General features: G+C 45.2%; 1 protein-coding gene across 9 annotated transcripts in view; it reads left to right on the top strand.

Annotated features, from left to right (window-relative positions):
* Positions 1-20814, top strand: part of ZHX3 (zinc fingers and homeoboxes 3) — a 141956-nt gene that overhangs the window by 5344 nt on the left and 115798 nt on the right. For 5 of the 9 annotated variants that reach the window (XR_004036507.2, XR_004036509.2, XR_004036502.2 and 2 more), the window contains exon 1: positions 14497-14599. The exons of 1 other annotated variant lie outside the window; for it this stretch is intronic. The gene's annotated coding sequence lies outside the window, so the exon portion shown is untranslated. Of the gene's footprint in view, positions 1-14496; positions 14600-14886; positions 15028-15204; positions 15345-20814 lie in introns of those variants that run through there. 3 more of the 9 variants (XR_011376718.1, XR_004036504.2, XR_009558940.2) reach the window with 2 other exon arrangements.

Here is a 20814-nt window from a genome sequence, read left to right as displayed (position 1 = left end):
TTTGGGCAGGTGGAGTTGCAGCAACCAAGGCCTGCTCCTTCCGGGGCTAAGGGGTGGGGCTGGGGAAGCAGCCCCACCAGACCCCGCCCACCACTACCGGCCCGCCCCCCATGGTCCGCCCCCACCGCCGGCCTCGCCCCCAGACTCAGCCCCTCCTGCAGCTGTTGGCTGGAGGAAGCCAGATTCTGGGCTGCGATCTGGGTTGCTTTTCCTTTCCTTGTTCTCCATCCCTGCTGATGTGGCTAAGGCTGCGGTGCTACTGGGGCCTCTTCTCCCAGGCCCTTCAGGGATAGGCTCTGGATCAGGGATCCCTAGGCTGGAGGGCAGGGGACTTCCGTTGCTGTCCTCTACTCCTGCCAACCAAGCCGTTGGTGCCAGTTGAGGACTGGCCCGACCTGGCCAGGTTGCCTGGCAGTGTGGGCTGCGGCTGGGCAGTTCCCCGCTCCAACTGTCCTTCCCGGAAAAACTTCAGTTTGACCGAACTCTTTTGTGATCCATTTGTGATTTCTAGCCTAGGGAAGAAAACTAAAAGATCATTAACCATTCTATGAAGTGGAGCTTTCTGTGTGTTCTAAAATCCCTGCAGGACTTACCAGCTGTCCCATGGGGTGAACCTTCAGCAAGGGGACCTCTTATTTTTCCTCTTTTTATTTAGATATACTTTCTGGCCCCATTCCCCTCCATCTGGCATCCAGAATCATGTCTCGGTGTGCTTTTCAATTCAAGGAGGGTCTAGCATGGATGTTCAAAAGATTAAAATTTTGTGCATAAATAGAATGATAATAGATGTCCAAAAATATTGTTTAGAGATCAGTTGATGCTGGGCCTTGAATTATATATAGATGGAGTATGTATGTACAGGAGGGTCAGGCGCAGTGTAAGTGATGAGTGAAGCCGTGGAGGTGGTGAGTGAAACCATGAAAGTGAGTGCAAGGAGATGGCCTGTCTGACCTTGAATATGGGGCAAAACCATCGGCACTGAGGAGCCATTGATGGTCGCTGAGCAGGAGAGTGACACAGTATTGGTAGTCACTGTGCTAGATCCTTTGCAAATGTTCTATGCACTGTTCTGCCCACATTGTTCTCTCTACCTGGGCAGTGCTTCCCTCTCCTGTCCCTATAGTTAACTCATTTTTTAGATTCCGACTCCATTGTTCCTTCCTCAGGAAAGCTTTCAGTGGCAGAGAGACTCTAAGGTCACCCCCTGTATTCCCACCTCCTGGTGTTCATGCCTTTGTGTAATCCCTTCCTCTTGAGTGTGAGTGGGGCCTGTGACTTGCTTTCTTTTTTTTTTTTAAACATCTTTATTGGAGTATAATTGCTTTACAATGGTGTGTTAGTTTCTGCTTTACAACAAAATGAATCAGTTATATATATACATATGTTCCCATATCTCTTCCCTGTTGCGTCTCCCTCCCTCCCACCCTCCCTATCCCACCCCTCTAGGTGGTCACAAAGCACTGAGCTGATCTCCCTGTGCTATGCGGCTGCTTCCCACTAGCTGTCTACCTTATGTCTGGTAGTGTATATATGCTGTGACTTGCTTTTAACCAGTAGAATATAGCAAAGGTAATGGGATGTCACCTCCCATAGTACATTACATCATATAAGAGTCTTGGACTTCCCTGGTGGTGCAGTGGTTAAGAATCCACCTGCCAATGCAGGGGACACGGGTTTGAGCCCTGGTCCAGGATGATCCCACATGCTGTGGAGCAACTAAGCCCGCGTGGCACAACTACTGAAGCCTGTGTGCCTAGAGCCCTTGCTCCACAACAAGAGAAGCCACCGCAATGAGAAGCCCATGCACCGCAACAAAGAATAGCCCCCGCTTGCCTCAACTAGAGAAAGCCTGCGTGCAGCAACAAAGGCCCAGTGCAGCCCAAAATAAATAAATAAATAAATTTACTAAAAAAAAAAAAAGAGTCTTGCTAGCAGACTAGCCCTGGAGACTCTCCTCGCTCACTTGATGAAGTAAACAGCCCTGTAGAGGAAACAAACATGTCAAGGAGCTCTGCGTGGCCTCTAGAAGCTGACAGTCAGCGAGAAGCCAGGGTCCTCGGTTCTACAGCCACAGGGAAATGAATCCTGCCAACAGCCTGAGGGGGCTTGGAAGCAATTCCTCCCCGGCTGAGTCTCCAGATGAGAACGCAGCCAAGCTGTCACCTTGATTACAGTCTTGTGAGTCCCTAAGGCAGAGACTCAGCTAAGCCATGCTCAGATTCCCGACTCTCACAGAAACTGAGATAATAAATGTATGTTGTTTAAAGCCCTAAGGTGGTAGTGATTTGTTACAGCAATAGCTAACTAATACACCTTCTGGCTAGGTTAAATTTCCCTTACATAGGCTCTCATAACATCATGTGCTTTTTCATCTTACTCTTTTATGGGAACTTTATATATACCATTTGATGAATGCTATGTCTTCATGAGGGTACTTTCTGTTCATCACTGTACCCTAGAGCCTCACTTGGTGCCTGTCACTTAGAATAAGACCCGTAATAAGTATTAGTTGCATGTGTTAGTGAGTGAATGCTCTTATTTAATCTTTACTCAACCTAGTAAAGTGGGAAGCATTGTTACATGTGAAGAAAAGGAAACCAGTTATATTATATGTACTCAAAAGTATACTGAACAAAATGTTATTATCTTATACTTAATAAAATTCTGGTTGTGCATACCACTGTAGCCTAATTTTTAGTATGACTAAAGAATAAATGATTTGGGAGCAGGGTATAGATTACATGGTATGACATCCTTCATGGAGCATTGCATTTGCTGAAAAAGCACAACTATCAAAAATTGCTTCTGGGCTCCTTTGGTTTCCCCAAAGCCTTCTCATAACCCTTACTTATTCTTCTGAAACTCCTGCCCTGTTAACAATGACAGGCCGTCATCTTCTAATGCTTTGTATGATTCTACCTGTGTTCAACGTCACTCTCATCAACTTCATAAACTCTACATCTTCGGCAAGATTGGCACCTTCATTTTGCACTCTGCTTGCATTGGACTCTCAGCGGTCAAAGCCAACTGACAGCGGGATGTCAGTTCGGGTTAGAGCTCTGCTCAGGACCCTCCAATGGCTCCCACCCTCACACCTCCCACCTCTCTGCTGTGCCCTCCCACTACACTCCCCCCAAGCACTTACTCTGCAGCCACCAGGGTTACCACCTCATGGATGTTTAAGCACACGGGCACACTCCCCCTTGCCCTGGAGGTTTCCTCTGTTCAGAAGGCTCTTTCCCCAGACATCCACGTGACTCGCTCCCTCACCCGCTTAGGAGCACTCAGATGCCACCTTTCTACCGGGACCACTCCCATGCATCTTTCCCTGTTCTGATCTTTTAAAGTAGCACTAACCACCCATGCACATGCTATATAATTGACTTATTTCTGATATTTGATGTTTATCTGTCTCCCCCTTTGAGAATGCAGGCCCTATGGAGATAAGACTCTGGATGTGTCTTCACTGATACATCCCAAGAATGGGGTCTGGCGCATAGTAGGTATCCAATAAAGAAGCCTGGGTGAGAGTCCACATCTTCGATGGTCTTGCCTCCACCTTGGAGTCTCCATCCCGTACTTCTGGCCTGTCTCCCCCTGGCCTCTCTCACCGTGCTCTGGACCTTGTGCAGGTGATATGACTTGTTGCCAGTATCTGCCTGACACAGTAGGGCCTTCCTAGGGGGTCAGTGTTTGGATCTTGCTGTATCTCTGCCAAGTCTCCCACTGAATACTAAATTCCATGTTTTTAAATTTCTTTAAGGGCAAGAGAATTCAAGAGGAAGGAGCGAGGAGAAAAGAGATGATGCAGGAAGCAGTAGGAGAGGGTGGAAGGGAGAAGACAGTCACGGATTTTCCTGGGGTCCCCACCCAGTCAGCTTTCCAAGCGGCTTGAGGAGCAGCCAGCACTGAGTAAGGGCTGCGTGCCACACATTCTGAGCTGGGTGCCACGTGTCATGAGCTGGGGGCCACGTATCGTGGGCTGGAGGGCCACGTGGCAGAAGCAGTCCCATTAAGTCATGGGACACACAGCCACACTGCTTTGTAAAGCTTGGTGTGTGGAGTATTTTTGTTTTTTACAACCCAGCTGTCTGTGTAATGACTTCCTTTCCTCTGCCTTGTTCACCGAGGTGTCCCTGGACGACCAGCTGAGTCACCACATTCCTTGCAGCTTAAAACACTGGCCTAAGCACAGGGGCCCAGTTCCTTCATGTAGGTGGGACCTTTGAAGGCTGCCAGGGAGTGCCTTGGAAAGACAGGCTACAGCTCTCCCGTCTCTCACCTGCACCTCTCCCCAAAAACAGGATTTAAAAAACAAGTGAAAATAGAAATTCCATCTGTTAAACACTAAGGAATGGCCAAAGCCATGTGTCACACACTGAACAATTATTTGTCAGCAACCATGAAGTCTATACCAAATTGAGTGTGGGGAGGGGCGGGGGGCCGGGCACCAAGAATGACATCCATGCCTACTGTCCTGTTGCTGCATGAAGGGTCAGAAATCCAGGTGAAGAGACTGGGAACTCTCATGCTCAGCTGGCAGAAATGGAAACTTGCTCAGTCCTTCCATAAAATAAGCAAAATAAACAGGCAGTCTTCCCCAAAAGTAAGTATGCATGGGGCAGAGAATTCAGCAATCTTACTCCTTGAAGTATGTTTTAAAGAAAGTTTGCTCAGATACATAAGAAGACAAGATAGGTGAGCAGGAGGCAGAAGTGAGTTAGTAAACCATGGTGGAGGCAGACCTTGGAATTCTATACAGCACTGAGAAATGATGAGTTAGATGTACATCCAACAGCATGGATGAAACGTAAAGTGTTAAGTGGGGAAGACAGTAAAAGAGATTTAAAGTACAGTGCTTTTCCAGTTTTACTGAGTTATGACTGATGTACAATAAACCCCATATATTTTAAGCGTACAATTTGAATTTTGACATGTGTAGATACCCATGAAACCACCACCACTATCAAGCTACTGAATATATCCATCTCCCCACAAAGTATGAAGTTCAACAGATGTTGAACACCTATTAAGTTAGAAAAAAAAAGTTCAGCAGTGTGTGTAATATAATCCCATAGTTATAATAACAAAAAATGTTTAGGTACCCTGAAAAAATCTGGAAGCACGTATACCGAACTAAATTGTATTTGTTATTGGGAATCTTGCAAAAGCTGCATGGCCCCATTGCACCTTGCACCTCAGAAACGATCCATACCTGTTAGCCCATATCACGGTCTCCAGGTTTCCAGTGAAGGTTTAACACACTAGAAATTTGTCATTATGGTCCCCTAACTTTGAGTGACTTTATTAAAATGTCACTGAGGCCGTCACAATGGACCCTGACAGAAGGGTGCCTGACTTTATCATTCTCCACCCCGACATCAGAGAGCTGTGTCAATAATTTCCTTCAGTTCATCTCCCAGTCATTTTCTCTTATCATCCCTCCAAACAGGAGATATTCCAGCAGTGGGCTGATTGTGGCTGAGGACAAAAGAATGATTCCTCAACTTGTTTTCAAATCCGTCTTTTGTTACTGCTCTTCTCATATCTCATAAGTACCGGAGTGGAGGAAGTCTGTGGGGGCAGGGGCATATTTAGTTTTGTCTGGTCATGGGTTTTATATAAAGGCCATCATTAAGTGTGTGTTCTTTTCTGTCTGGCTTCTTTCACTCCACATTATTTGTCAGAGTCTTCCATGTTGTTGTGTGCAGCTGTAGTCCATTCACTTTTAGTGCAGCACATAGCATTCCATTGGGTGAATATACCACAATTTATTTATCCCGTCAACTACTAATTGACATTTGGGTTGTTTTCAACTTGGGACTATTATAGATAATGCTGCTGTGAACATTTTGGTACGTGTCTACTGCTCTACCTGAGCATGTTTTTCTCTTAGGTATACACTTTGGAGCAGAATTGCTGGGTTATAAGTATGCCTTATGCTTAATTCTGAAAAATAATGCCAAACTGTTTTCCAAAATGATTATACACGTACAGTCCGCCCCAGCAATATATACGAGCTCGCCTTGTACATTCACCAACAGTTCTCACCAGCTGTTGGTACTGTCAGAGTTTGTACTTTTAGCCATCTGGTGGGTCTGTAGTAGTTGCTCACTGTGGTTCATTTTCTTGATTACTGAGGAGGCTAAACACCTTTCATGTTGTTGGCCATTTGGATTTTCTTGATGTGAAGTGAAGAGCCTGTTCTTGCCCACTTTTCTATTGGGCTATCTTTTCATTAGTTATTTATAGTAGGTTGTTTTTTGGTATATTCTGGATATAAACCCTTTGTCAGTTATATGCATTGCAAATCTTTCTCCTCTGTAGCTTCCCTCTTCACTCTGCTATTAATGTTTCTTGATGAAAGAAGCTCTTAACTGTAAAAAAAAAAAGTCCAATTTATCAGTCTTTCCTTTGTGATTAGTGCTTTTTCTGTCTTGTTTAAGAAAACCTTTTCTACCTTGAGGTCATGAAAATATTATTGTATGTTATCTTCTAAATCTGTGTTGTTTTACCTTACATGTTTAAGTCCATAATCCAACAGAAATTGGTTTTTTGTTTATTGACTAAATTAAGTTAAATTGGAATAACGCATCCCCTATATACACCCATTCATTTACTGAGTTTCTTCTGTGTGTCAGGCCATGTTTATTGTTTTATTTTTCGTATTTAGGTCCATAATCCATCAGAAGTTGGCTTTTGAGTATGGTGTGAGATAGGGTTCCAATGTCATTTTTCCCATAAGGATATTAAATTGACTCAACACTATTTATTCAAAAGATCATTACCCCACACTGTTCTGCAGTGCTATCTTTATTATTAACCTGGGTTTTTTTTTGGGGGGGTGTCTCTCTTCTGTCCATTAGTTTTTGTCTACTCTTGTGCCAATACCATACTGTTGTAGTTATTAGAGCTTTATTATAAGTCTTATTAGCTGATAGAGTAAATCTTCCCACCTTGTACTTCTTCAAGAGTATCTTAGCTGTTCTTGGCTTTCTGCAGTTTCACATAAATTTTACATTAGAATCATCTTGTCGTGTTCCATATGAAAATCATCTGGGATTTCTTTGACTCTATAGACCAACTGGAGAGAATGATAGCTTTACATTATTGGGTCTTTTCATCTAATTAACACGGTATTTTTCTCCATTATTCATTTATTCTTTAATATCTATTAAAATGTTTGTGGTTTCCGCCATAGAGGTCTTACATGTTTTTTGTAAGACCACCCCTAGGTACTTGGTTGTTTTTTTTTGCTATTTCAAAACTATTTTGACTCTTCTTTTCAAAAACTCTTTTCTGATTCTTGCTGGAGTATAGAAATAAGGTTGATTTTGGTATATTGATTTTGCAACCCAGAAGAGAGCCTTCATCAGAACCTGACCATGGTGGCACCCTGATCTCAGACTTCCAGCCTCTAGAACTGTGAGAAATAAATTTCTATTGTTTACAAGCTACCGAGTGCTATTTCGTTATAGCAGCCAGACTAAGACAGTCATTTTTTAGTTCTAAAAGTTTGTTTGAGATTCCTTAGGATTTTCTAGCTACACAATCATGTCATCTTTGAATAAAGATAGTTTTATTTTATTCTTTCCTGTCTTTATGACTTTTTCTTTTTTGCCTTACTGCCCTGGCTAGGACATCTAGTAAAATGTTGATTAGAGGTGGTATTAGCTGATATCCTTGCTCTGTTCCTGACTTTAGGGAGGAAAATGTTCAATATTTTACCATTAAGGATGGTGTTGGGTTTCCCTGGTGGCGCAGTGGATGAGAGTCCACCTGCCGATGCAGGGGACACGGGTTCGTGCCCCAGTTTAAGATCCCACATGCCGCGGAGCGGCTGGGCCCGTGAGCCGGGGGGCTAGGAATGCAAATTGGTTTAACATTTAAAAACTACCAACCACATTAACAGCATAAAAGGGAAAAATAAGTTGATCATCTGAATAGATGCTGAAAAAGCATCTGATAAAATTCAACATCTACTCACAATTAAACCTCTCAGCAACCTAGGAATAGGAAAGAACTTCTCAATCTGATATAGGGTATGTAAAAACTCTAGAGTTAACACCATCCTTTTTTTTTTTTTTTGCGGTACGCGGGCCTCTCACTGCTGTGGCCTCTCCCATTGCAGGGCACAGGCTCCGGACGTGCAGGCTCAGCGACCATGGCTCACGGGCCCAGCCGCTCCGCGGCACGTGGGATCTTCCCGAACCAGGGCACAAACCCGTGTCCCCTGCATCGGCAGGCGGACTCTCAACCACTGCACCACCAGGGAAGCCCTATTTCATTTAATTTTTGAAAGCTATTTTCACTGAGTACAAAATTCCTTGGTTGGCAGTTTTCTTCCCCCTGTAAACTTTAAAGATATCATTTTAGTCTTCTGTCTTCTTTTTGATGAGAAGCAGGTTGTCATTCTAATTGTTGTTTCTCTGAAATATGTCTTACTTTTGCTTCTGCCTACTTTTAAGTAGTTTGACTATGTTGTTGGCTTTTAGTAGTTTGACTATGTTGTGTCTAAGATGCGGTTTTCTTTATATAGTATTCAATGTATTATTTATTTGCTGAGCCTCTTGAACCTATGAATATCTTTCATTAATTTTGAAACATTCTTAACTATCATCTCTTCAAATATTTTTTTCTTTCCACTATCTCTTCTCCTTCTGTGACTCAAATTACTTTTGTTTCTATTTATTTGGGAGTTTATTGGCAATAACTCTAATAAACATGTATGGTTTGTGATTTTACTATGAAATATCAGTTTGATTCAAATATATTAGCAATATTTGGCCTGTAGAGTATCTACGACATTTAAAAAACCCACAAAGTGTTAATTCTGGGCAACCACTTTAAAAAAAGAAAAAAATTTGTAAAAATTCTAAAGCCATAGAAAATCAGACTGGATGTATTTTTTTTTTCTTTTTTTTTTTTTTTGTGGTACGCGGGCCTCTCACTGTTGTGGCCTCTCCCGTTGCGGAGCACAGGCTCTGAACATGCAGGCTCAGTGGCCGTGGCTCACGGGCCTAGCCGCTCCGCGGCATGTGGGATCCTCCCGGATCGGGGCACGAACCCATGTTCCCTGCATCGGCAGGCGGACTCTCAACCACTGCGCACCAGGGAAGCCCTGGATGTATTTTTTTTAAATTAAATAATTTATTTATTTTTGGCTGTGTTGGGTCTTCGTTGCTGTGCTTTTCTTTGTTGCTGTGGGCTGTTCTCTAGTTGCGGGGGGAGGGCTACTCTTCACTGCGGTGCACTTCTCTTGTTACGAGCATGGACTCTAGGCACGCAGGCTTCAGTAGTTGTGGTACACAGGCTCCGTATTTGTGGCTTGTGGGCTCTAGAGCACAGGCTCAGTAGTTGTGGCTCACGGGCTTAGTTGCTCCATGGCATGTGGGATCTTCCCAGACCAGGGCTCGAACCCATGTCCCCTGCATTGGCAGGCAGATTCTTAACCACTGCACCACCGGGGAAGTCCTGATATGATATGGTGTTTGTCTTTCTCTTTCTGACTTACACCACTTAGTATGATAATCTCTAGTTGCATCCATTTTGGTGCCAATGGCTTTATTTCGTTCTTTTTTTATGACTGAGTAGTATTCCATTGTATATACGTATCACATCTTCTTTATCCATTCGTCTGTCGATGGACATTTAGGTTGTTTCCATGTCTTGGCTATTGTGAATACTGCTGCTATGAACATAGGGGTGCATGTATCTTTTTGAATTATAGTTTTGTCTGGTTATATGCCCAGGAGTGGGATTGCTGGATCATATGGTAATTCTATTTTTAGTTTTCTGAGGAACCTCCATACTGTTTTCCACAGTGGCTGCATCGACTTACATTAGAGGGCAGCATGTTGAATCTTGGTTCTGTGGTCCAATGTGGGAAAACGAGGAAGGCAGGCTGGGCCAGACTAGGGCTAGGGAAACAGAACCAGCCACAGATATGGGCTGTCCTGACTGAGGTGGTATAAGGCACAGGGTCTAGAAGGTAGAAGAGGGGAGGGGAGAAGCCAGGACTGTAGAGAAGCTGAGAATGTGACTGGGGATGACTCTCTGTTCACCTGGGCCAGAAGCAAGTTCTCTTCCCTGGTCCTGGGCAGCTTAGCTGGCCAGTGTCTCCTCCAGGCCAACCAGTGCCCATTTGTATAACCTGGGCTGAATCTGGACACTCAGGACAACTTCATTATTTTTCTCCATGCATCCATTCTGAGCCCTCCATTCTGATCTGCACCCAGCACGTTGTCCCTACACCTTTACTGAAGGGCTCTTAGGGTACAACTCAACTTATTACCACTACCTTCAAGGCCCTGCATGATCTGGCCGCTGTCCGCCTCTCCAGCCTGATCTCCTCCCATTATCTGCCTCATTGTCTGTGCGCCTTCTCCCTCTTTGTTTAAATCACCATGTACCCTTGACAGCCACAGGGCCTATGCGCGTGCTGTTCCCTCTACAGGGAGCACTGTTCTTTCCCATATTTTCCTAGTGTTATGGACTAAACATATGTGTACCCAAAAAATTCATATGTTGAAGCCCTAACTTCCAGTGTGGCTATATTTGGAGTAAGGAAGTCATTAAAGTTAAATGAGGTCATGAGAGTGAGCCGCTGATCTCATAGGATTAGTGTCCTTAGAAGAAGAGATACCAGAAAGTTTACTCTTCTTCTCTCCCCATGCACACATGTGAGGACACAGTGAGAAAGCAGCCATGTGCAAGCCAGGAAGAGAGTCTTCACCAAAACTGAATTGGCTGGAAGCTTGATCTTGGACTTCCAGCCTCAAGAATTGTGAGAATATTAATTTCTGCTGTTTAAGCCACCTGGTCTATGGTATTTTGTTATGGCAGCCCAAGCACACCAATGCATCCAGCTTAACCCCTATTTTCCCCTTTAGATCTCACACCAACTATTTCCCTAAACATCTTTGATCCAAAGCCTCCTATTTCTGGGTCTCATGGTACCATGCACTATGTAAGATTTATGTTTTTGATTATTTGACCAATATCTGCCCGACATACTAGACTGTAAATTCCATGATGGTCTTTGGTTTTATTCAAGGCCGCATACCCAGAACCTAACACACAGCCAGGTACATAGTAGGTGCACAATACATATTTACTGGGAAAAAGAGTGGTAGGTGGGGACAGACAGTGCCTTGAGCTGGGAGGCTTTTATGGACATTCGAGTTCATCTCTGGTCTAGCAGCATCCCTCTAGCACTCTCTACTGACAAAGCCAAATACTGTGCCACTGACAAAAAAGAAATGTTGACAGAACTCAACTCCAGTATCACAAAGCAAGGCAAGGAAGGGTGGATTTAGAGCAGAGAGGCAATAAGTTGGCATAACTGGATTCAGAACTTTTCTTAAGAAGACTAATGGGACTTCCTTTTTAACTTTTGAGTTCTCATCACGCATCAGACACTGTGGTAACAGCAACATGTGGATTATCTCACTCAATTCTCACAACATTAGGGGGTTAAGTCAGTTTACTCAAGCTCACACAGCAAGTAAGTGGGGAAGACAGGATTCAAACTCAGGAGTTCTGGATTTAAATCCTACTTACTTACATACTATATTAAACTAACTGCCTCCGGGATTCTTTCACTCCAGACTTTGTAAAGGCAACATAAGGATTCATAGAGAGTGATACGACCCTCGCTCTGAAATGAACTATGTACTGTTGATTAAGCTAAGGGGTCTGTCACTGTCCTGGTCCTACAGAATAGAGGTCGGGTTGTAATTCTATTTCATCAACTATACTTCTGCCAGTTTCTTTTCTGCTTGAGAAAGCTCCTCAGAATGTGAGTGAGTGCAGGTGACATTATTATACGGATCACCTCGAATTCGTTTAAAATGTTTTTTAAAGGAAAATGATTTGCCTCCCTGGATAAACATTATTTGCCACATACCTCCCAACACTGGTATCAAGTGCATGCTGTTTCCTCTGCCTGGTGTCCTCTTCTCATCTACTCTTCAGACCCTGCCCCACTGTCACCTCCTCTGGGAAGTCTTTCCATGCTCTCCTATGTAGTACGAATGATGTCCTTCTCTCTGCTTCCGAAAGCAGTTGACCCATACATCTAGTGTTACATATCTTCTTCCAGAATTCTTTCTTTCCATGTCTGGCTCCTCTGAAATACTGAGTTCTTAGTGGTTGGGAGAGTACGTTGTTTATCTCTGTATCCCACAGTGCTGGATCAGAATAGATGCTCGAAAAAGTTTGTTGAATAAATGAAATTTTAAATGGGAGTAACATATCCTATATACAGCTGTTCCTCAGTATCTGTGGGGGGTTGTTTCCAGGATCTGCTGCAGATACCAACATCCATGGATGCTCAAGCCCCATAGTTGGCCCTCGGTACCCCTGCTTCCACATCCTCGGATTCAACCAACCATGGATCGTGTAATACAGTGGTATGTCTTTATTGAAAAAGATCCATGACATGTGCAGTTCAAACCTGTGTTGTTCAAGGGTCAACTGTATATATACTTACTCATTCAAAAAATATTTATTGAACAGCTAAGAACATCAGGCCATATTCCAGATGCTGCAGGTGGATAACACAAAGTTCCTGCTCTCAGAACATTACAGATGCTATTGAGCTCATAAGGGCTACGAGGAAAAGTAAAGCAAGATGATGGGAGAGAATGATGGGGCTTGGGACTTGATGTTTTAGGAGAGTGTTCTGGGAATGTCTTTCTGGGAAGGTGACTTCTGAATAGAAATTTGGATTAAGGGCATATGTGTTTCTGATATCTTGGGGGAAGAAACACTCAGTGCAAAGGTCCTGGGGTAGGAGTGAGCCTGCACATTCCAGGAGCAAGAAGGAGGCTAGTGTGACTGGAAAGTAGTTAAGGGGTTGAGTGGACAGAGATGCAGTTAGAGAGGTGGGGGAGTGTAAGGAGGGGGGAGGGGGAGATCAAATAGGATCTTGGAGGCCCTTGAAAAAAATTTTTTGGTTTTTGCTCTGTCTGAGATGGGAAGCCATTGGAGGCTTTAGAGGAGGGAAATAGGTTTAGGACTTAGGATTTAAAAGAATCTCTCTGGCTGCTTGAGAACAAGTTCTATGAGAGCAGAGTGGAATCAAGGAGAGCAGTTTGGAAGTTATTGCAATATTCCAGGACAGAGAAGATGAGGGCTCAAATGAGGGTATTTTAAAAGTAGAGCTGACAGACTTTGCTACTGGATTACATGTGGGATATAATAGGAAGAGAGGAGTCAAGGATGACTTAAAGGTTTGGTGGAAGCCACTGGAAGGATGGAATTGACCTTAACTGAGGTGGGGAAGACTTTGAAAGGTGCAAGTTCCACAGTTTGGCTTTGGACGTGTCAAGTTGGACATATTGCTCAGCGCTTGTTTATGTTCACTGGTTTTCAGGATCTGAAGGTTATGATGCAACCTGAAGTTAAAGTCAGTGTTGTTTATTGAACACCAGGCACTGTGCAGAAAGCTGCACGTGTGCTGTTATTTAATCCTTTCAGTCATTCCTATTGGCTTCATTACTGATATTTTCATTGCTCTTTTATGGATGAGAGATTAAATAGCATATCCAAAGTCACTCAGCCAATTATTAATCTGCTAGTATAATGCAGACGCAGGATTTCAACCTACGTATGTCAGACTAGAGATGCTAAAGGTGGGGACCACTTTCTGGGCATATTTGCTACAGACATGGACTCCATAACAAAAAAGGTGCCTGGAACTTGTGACAAAAACTCAGAAAAGGGTCACCCTCACCTCAGGCGTTACAGGTTCCACAATAGAAGCTGTGAAAAAAGAGCATTATTGTACCCGAGGGGGCTAACTGATGCTTGAAAGTTCTCAAGTACCTGAAGACTTAATGTTAAGAAAGCAGTCATCGGAAGTCGTCGTTGTTGTTAAGAAACAGAAGAGATAAAAAATTGCGGTGCTGTGCTAGTGGGATAAAAGAAAAACCAAATCCCAGGCGATGCTCGTTGGGAAACACGGGAGTGGGAGCAGAGGGGCCGGGAAAGGGCCAGGGTCCCTGCCCTGCCTGCATCTTTTTGAAAGTACAGCCTGCCGTGGCTTTCCTCAGGTGGTCCTCTAGAAGGACCAGGATACGGAGTACAAAAGCCGGGAACCTCCAGAACCGCAGCATCCGCCCCCGGTCCCCTCCTTCTCCGCCCCCTTCAGCCTCCAAGCGGGGAGAAGCGGGAGCGGCGCCCGCGCATGCGCCCGGGGTAAGGTCCGCTTTCTGCGACGTCAGGGGGCTTGCGCCCGCACGAAAGCCCCGCCCCCCCGGGCGCCAGAGGCGACCTGGGCGGGGGGCCTCGGGCCACGCCCCCAGCCGAGCCGAGCGGGGCCGAGCGGAACCGAGCGCCTCCGAGTGCGGCCGAGCCGAGCCGAGCGGCCCGGAGTCGGTTGGTGCAGCTGCGTCCCCGCCGCCCAGTAGTCCGCGGCTCCGGCGTCGCCGCCGCCGCCGCCGCTGCCGCTGCCGCCAGCGCCGCCGCCGCCGCCGCCACCGCCTCCACCTCCGCGGGGCCTGCGCCGGCCGGCAGGCCGGCCGCCCGCCCGCCGGGAGGGAGGCCCGGAGCGCGGGGAGAGCAGCCCGGCCGCGGGCGCCTCCGCCGCTGCCAGGTGAGCGCTCGCCGCGGCCCGCCGGCCCCGTGTGCCCCCGCGACTGTCAGTCCCCGTGTGTGTGTGTGTGTCTCCTCCTGTCAGCCCCCTGTGTCTGCGCGAGCTCCTCCCACCACACCTGGCCCCCGGCCCTGCCCGCAGTGTCCGCCACCCCCTCCCGCCGGCTGCCCCGGGTCTTTCTGTCAGCCGCCAGCACCCCCTGGCTGGGACGCTCCGCCCCTTCCCCCCGAAGCCCCTCCCTCCGCCCCATCTGTCAGCACCCCCCCCCCTCCCGACCTCGCTGCTGGCTCGGGCACCCTGGAGGCGTGAGGGTGCCGCCGCCGCCGCTCCCGGGGGTCCGAGTAGCCCCCGCGGGCCACACGGCTGCAACGAGGGGGTTGTGGCGGGGCACTGGGGGTGTCCGCAGATGCCCGCCGGACCATGTGAGGGTGCGTGTCCCCGTGTGCGCCGGCTGTGAGCACCAAGTGTGCGCCCGAGCGCCGGGAGGGGAGCGCGGGGGGCGGCCTGACCAACGTGGGGCGGAGATGCCGGGCGGCCGAGAGCCGCTTGCTCCAAGTCCCTCGGGCCGGCTGCGTCCTGCGGGGATGGGGGCAGCCCCAGGCTCTGGTCCGCTCGGCCAGGGAGGCAGCTGAGCAGGGACTCGAGCCACTCTGGGTGCAGTAGACTTCTCCATCCTGGGACCGGTGTTTGCCCTCGAGAAGGCAGCGAAGCTGGGCTCTGGCTCCCCGGATGCCGCAGGTGGCATGTGAGCAGAGTTTGGGGGCTTGCTAAACCTTCCCAGTTTGGGATTTCCATTCAGAGAAGCCTGTCGGAAGTGATTGAGGAGTGGGTGGGATGAGGAGCTTAGGTGGAAAGTGTTTTGAGAGCTTGAGTCATTTTGAGTTGCGTGGTTTGCATTTCTGAGCAGTGATTGCCCTGGGCTTTTGCCCTGCGAGAAAATGTTATGTGGTGGGGCGGGGGGAGGGGGGTGTAGAGGAGGAGGGAGGGCACACTCCTTTCCGTCTTTATCTGTGTCATGTGGACGTATAGTATGTTTATTCATGAGACCTCCACACATCCTCAATTTTAAGAAGAATTACAGTAGTTTCCATTTATACATGCTCTTGTATGCTGTTATCTTTATGTTCTTTATTTGCAGTAACTTCGTATTGCATGTTTCAAAACTAAGAGAAAATGCGTCCTAAAACAATTGGTATTTTGCCGGATAATTCTCAACCACGGGGAAAGACCCAAAAGCGCACTTGATTAGCTGGAACAACTTATTCGGGCTTAATTTGTTTCTAAGAGACATACAGTGGAAAAATCCAGAAGCGGCATAGTAGTAGCTAAGAGTGTTAGGAAATTAATGAAAAGGGCCCTTCTGTTGCTGCCTTGGAAAGATGGTATCAAAGTTGCTGTAGAGGACAGAGCTGCTATGTAATGATAAACATATTAACCAAGTTGGTTTTGTGACCTTGATACATTGCGTGGCGCTTGATTTGTACAGTGCTTCCTAACAGGAAAACATTGCATGGGAAGCAGGGTAATTTGGGGAGAAAATGGTCCCCATTTTTTTTTTTTTTTGTTATATTTAACTAAGATTTCAGACTAGGGCAGTCTCATGTGGGAGTGGGTTTTTTTCTTTTCTAAGATAACATCAAAAATTACAAAAATAACTCATGTTTAAGGCAGAAAACTAGGGGGAAAAAAACACCTAAGAAAAGCATAAGAAAAAACCCACCATCCCACAAACCATAGTAAACCATAGTTTGGTATTTATCCCGTTAGTCTTTTGTTCCCATATGTATTTTTTTTTCTTACAGAAATGCTGCTTTACCATAAGATTGTTTTATTGTCTGCTTTTTTACACTTATAAATAGATTGTGAGAGGTATGTCTTGTTTTAATAAGAACTTGTTCCTTTTTTGAGCCTTTTAAAAAGATTAGGTCCTTTGCTTAGAGAGCTCCAACAGCGTCACATCTTAAAGTAAAATCTGAAGTCCTTGCTTTGGTCTACAAGGCTACCTCTGTGTCCTCACTTCCAGCCTTGCCAGACAGATCTTTTTGCTATTCCTTAAAAACTTCAAGCATGCGCCAGCCTCCTCGCCTTTGCATTTGCTATTGCGTCGGCTTGGAACTCTGTTCCCTGGACACCATGATTCTTCTTCCCTCAGGCTCTGCTCCAGTGTAACCTTTTAAGGCCTTTCCCTGACCACTCTGTGGAGGATACACCCCATTCCCCTATCCTCCTTAACCAACCTTACTTTTCTTCATGGCACTTACCACACTTGGCAAATACCTATTTATTTGTTGGTTTATTGTCTCTTTCCCTCGATTAATCTGGAAGTGTGAGGCTTTTTTCACTGGTGTATCTTCAAGGACCCAGAGAGGACCTGACCCATTTTGGTGCTTAATATTTGTTGAATGAATGAATGCTTATTACCCATCCATGCATGTAACCTTCCTGGTAGCCTCCTAGGCTTTTATTTTATTTATTTATTTATTTATTAACATCTTTATTGGAGTATAATTGCTTTACAATGGTGTGTTAGTTTCTGCTGTCTAACAAAGTGAATCAGCTATACATATACATGTATCCCCATATCCCCTCCCTCTTGCGTCTCCCTCCCACCCTCCCTAACCCACCCCTCTAGGTGGTCACACAGCACTGAGCTGATCTCCCTGTGCTATGTGGCTGCCTCCCACTAGCTATCTATTTTACATTTGGTAGTGTGTATATGTCCATGCTACTCTCTCACTTCGTCCCAGCTTACCCTGCCCCCTCCCCGTGTTCTCAAATCCATTCTTTATGTCTGTGTCTTTATTCCTGTCCTGCCTGTAGGTTCATCAGAACCATTTATTTTTTTCCTCCTAGGCTTTTAGATTGCTATATCATGAAGTGGGATAACAATCCTTTAAAAGTCAGGATAGTCCTCTCCTTTACATATCTGAGGAGAAGAATTTTACAAAGTGAGGCTTATGATCTTAAAAAGAATTACAATCTTGATTTAACTTGAACAGTTGAGGGAAGGAACAGTTTTGGCAAATGTTACTGACTCTCCTTCTTATGCATTATACCTTGTGTTACATTGGAAAACTTTGAAACGTATAAAGTATCTCAGTTGTGTTTACTGCTATGATTTCAGTCTGGTAGTTCGTAGTGATAGTATTAGCCTCAAGAGGATAGTGAGTTTTCTGTGTCAATAGATACCCAGAGATATAATTACAGCTTTAATGCATTTTCATTTGAGGAGTAGCTGTTATATTTACTTATTTTCCTGGCAGTTTTATCCTTTTCAATTCCCTGGTTATCAGTTTTTGGATGGCCTAGCAGGTAACTTAAGTTTTTTTTTTTTTTTAAACATTTTAAAATAAATCCTTGATCTCTTGAGCATTTTACAACTCTCACGTGACTCTTGAACTGTTTGAAAGTACCAGCTTCATCTTTCAGGATGAAATGACATCTGTAATAGAACATATAATTGCATTTTCATTATAAGGAAGGGAAAAATTGTATATTGGGGTAGAATTTTTACAGAGAGAATATAGTGTGAGTGTAAGCTTTCTAAAAGCTTATATTTCAAGTAGGCAATCTTTAATTTCAGTGAGTTTTTGAAAAGAATCCTTGCTTTTTGCTCTAAAGGAAAAGAATTCCTTTGAACACAATCCAAACGTTCAAAATCTTTTTTCTTATGCCTCAAACATATGAGAACTTGGGGAAAAAAATCCTAAATGAAAAATTTTATTCTTTTAAGGCCTAAAGGGAGTGTGTTAATTAATTTTTCTTTGTTCCACGGGCATTTATCAAGCACATAGTCGGGGCAGTTCTGTGTGGTTTTGTATGGGCTACATTACCACATTTCGTTTTAGATTACCGACCTGATTTGGTATTACTTCTTCTCTTTTCTCGCTTGGCTCCCTCCCTTCTCTCATCATAGTCTCTTCCTAAGTGATCTCATCCATTCCCAGGGCTTGATTACCCTCTGGATGCAGATGACTACCTCAGTAACACCTCCTGCCTGGACCCTTCTTTGGTTCTAGACTTACATTTTGTTTTTGTTTTTGTTTTTTTTGTTTTGCGGTACGCGGGCCTCTCACTGTTGTGGCCTCTCCCGTTGCGGAGCACAGGCTCAGCGGCCATGGCCCACGCACCCAGCAGCTCCGCGGCACGTGGGATCTTCCCGGACAGGGGCACGAACCCGTGTCCCCTGCATTGGCAGGCAGACTCTCAACCACTGCGCCACCAGGGAAGCCCTAGACTTACATTTTTACGTACCGCCCCCCTTCTCTCTCTCCTGGCAGCCTCACAGTGATCCCAAACTTCACGTGTCCAAAATCGATTGCTCAATCTCCCCCTCAAACTTCCAAATTTGTATTCCTCATTCTTGACCCCTCTCCCCTCTCTCATCCAGCTTTCCCCTGCCCTGAGCCTTCCCTGTCTCAATGTCATTACTGTCCATTCATCGTTTCGCCAGAGACCTGAAAGTTGACCTGGATTTTTCCCGATTCCTCACCCTACCTCCAGTCCGTCAGTGTGGCCTGTCGGCCTAGCTTCCAGGTACTTCAGATCCTCCCTTCCCTCCGTCCTCCTAATCCAGCCACTGTCTTCTCTCAGCTGGATGACTGTTCCTGCCTGTCACCTGGTCTCCCAGCATCCACTCCTGCCTTCGCTAACCCGTTCTCCTGCCAGCAGCCAGTGAGCCTACCAGTCCCTGTCACCCTGCTCATCCCCTGCCCACTTCGAGGCTCCCTACCGCCCTCAGACCCACGTGCACACTTACTCAGGTGCCGGCCTCTGTCTCCTCTCTGCTCCGCTTCTCACTCGCTGCGCTTCTGTCAGGTGGGAGCATCATCGGTTCCTCTCAATACCAAGTTCTTCTCCTCTTCTGTACAGCCCTTCCCTCTGTCCGACACTGTTCCCCCGACTCTTCTTGTGGAAGGTCCTTCTCCAACATCTGGGCTCAGCAAAAATGTCCCTCCTCAGAGGAGCCTCTTCCCTGATCACCCCTTTACAGTAGCTTCCTCCCCATTGTCCCCCTCTCAGTACGTGTTCATTTCCTGCTAGCACTTCACTAAAATTCCAAGTATTTCATTCATATGTTTGTTTCCTTCTTTATTGTCTACTCCAGTAGACTGCAAGACCAAGAGGGCAGGGACAGCCTTGGCCTGTTTATGGTCCAGTCTGGGCACTGTGCTCTGCCTAGACTCCACCAGCTGCAGGTCCCCAGTACCTTCTGAATGATAAGAATTATTATAACAGCTAACCTTTCTTGAGACTATGTGCCAGGTCCGTGGCTAAGTGTGTTCGTGCATTATCTCTAAATCTCTGGGAGAACCTACTAAGGTGGTGATGGTTATTATATTACCATTATATTACCATCATTATATTATTATATTACCATCATTATTATATTATCATTTGGGGGGTTTTTTTGTTTTGGGAAAATTGAGCTTAGAGAAGTAACTTTTAAAATATGGCAGCTAAGAAAGTGGCGGAGCTAGAATTTGGATCTGTATGATCTGACTGTAGAATTCATTGCTTCCCTTTGATTCACTGCTGCCTTCTGATATGAATGTAGGAATGAGTGAATGAATGTGGAATATGCGGTGATATTAATATTGGGTGGTTCCTCATGTTTGTGTTTCTGACCATATATTGGAGTATAAAAAAAAATGCTTGGGTTAGGGTGGTGCATTTCCTGGGAAGTTTCTGTTGATAACCACTGTGCCAAAGAACAGAGATGAGTTTGTGTTTGGGCTCTGTGTTTTACTTTTACCTTTGCCACTTTCTAGCTGCAAGCTCTTGGGCAAATTCCTTAACATGTCTAAGTCTGTTTTTTTCAGCTGGAAATGGAGAAAAATAATAGTTCTTATCTCACAGGGTCATTGTGAGTAGCATAATTATACGCAAAAAACAGTCAATGTTAGCTATCAATATTAATATTATAAGGAGGAAAAAAAAGTTAGGAAAAGACTTTTAGCCCCATCAATAAACTAGAGTTTGGTTAAGAGTGAAAAACAGAAACCATAACTAACAGTAGTGTTTCAGTGACTCTGGTTTTGAGTTTATAAAAATTATCAGGCAATTAACTATTTGGCTTGGGATTTATAATCATTCTATTGATGTAGGCAACTTTATGTTTGTATTTAAACTTGTTCAATGCTTGTAGGTAAGATAGTTTTGTTTTCTTCTTTTTCTTTTTAAACTCCTCCCAATCTTAAAAAGATTCTCAGGGT

The sequence above is a fragment of the Globicephala melas genome, chromosome 15, assembly GCF_963455315.2.
Source record: "Globicephala melas chromosome 15, mGloMel1.2, whole genome shotgun sequence".
NCBI lineage: Eukaryota > Metazoa > Chordata > Mammalia > Artiodactyla > Delphinidae > Globicephala > Globicephala melas.
The sequence above is the reverse complement of the archived record's forward strand: the minus strand, read 5'-3'. Positions and strand labels throughout refer to the sequence as shown.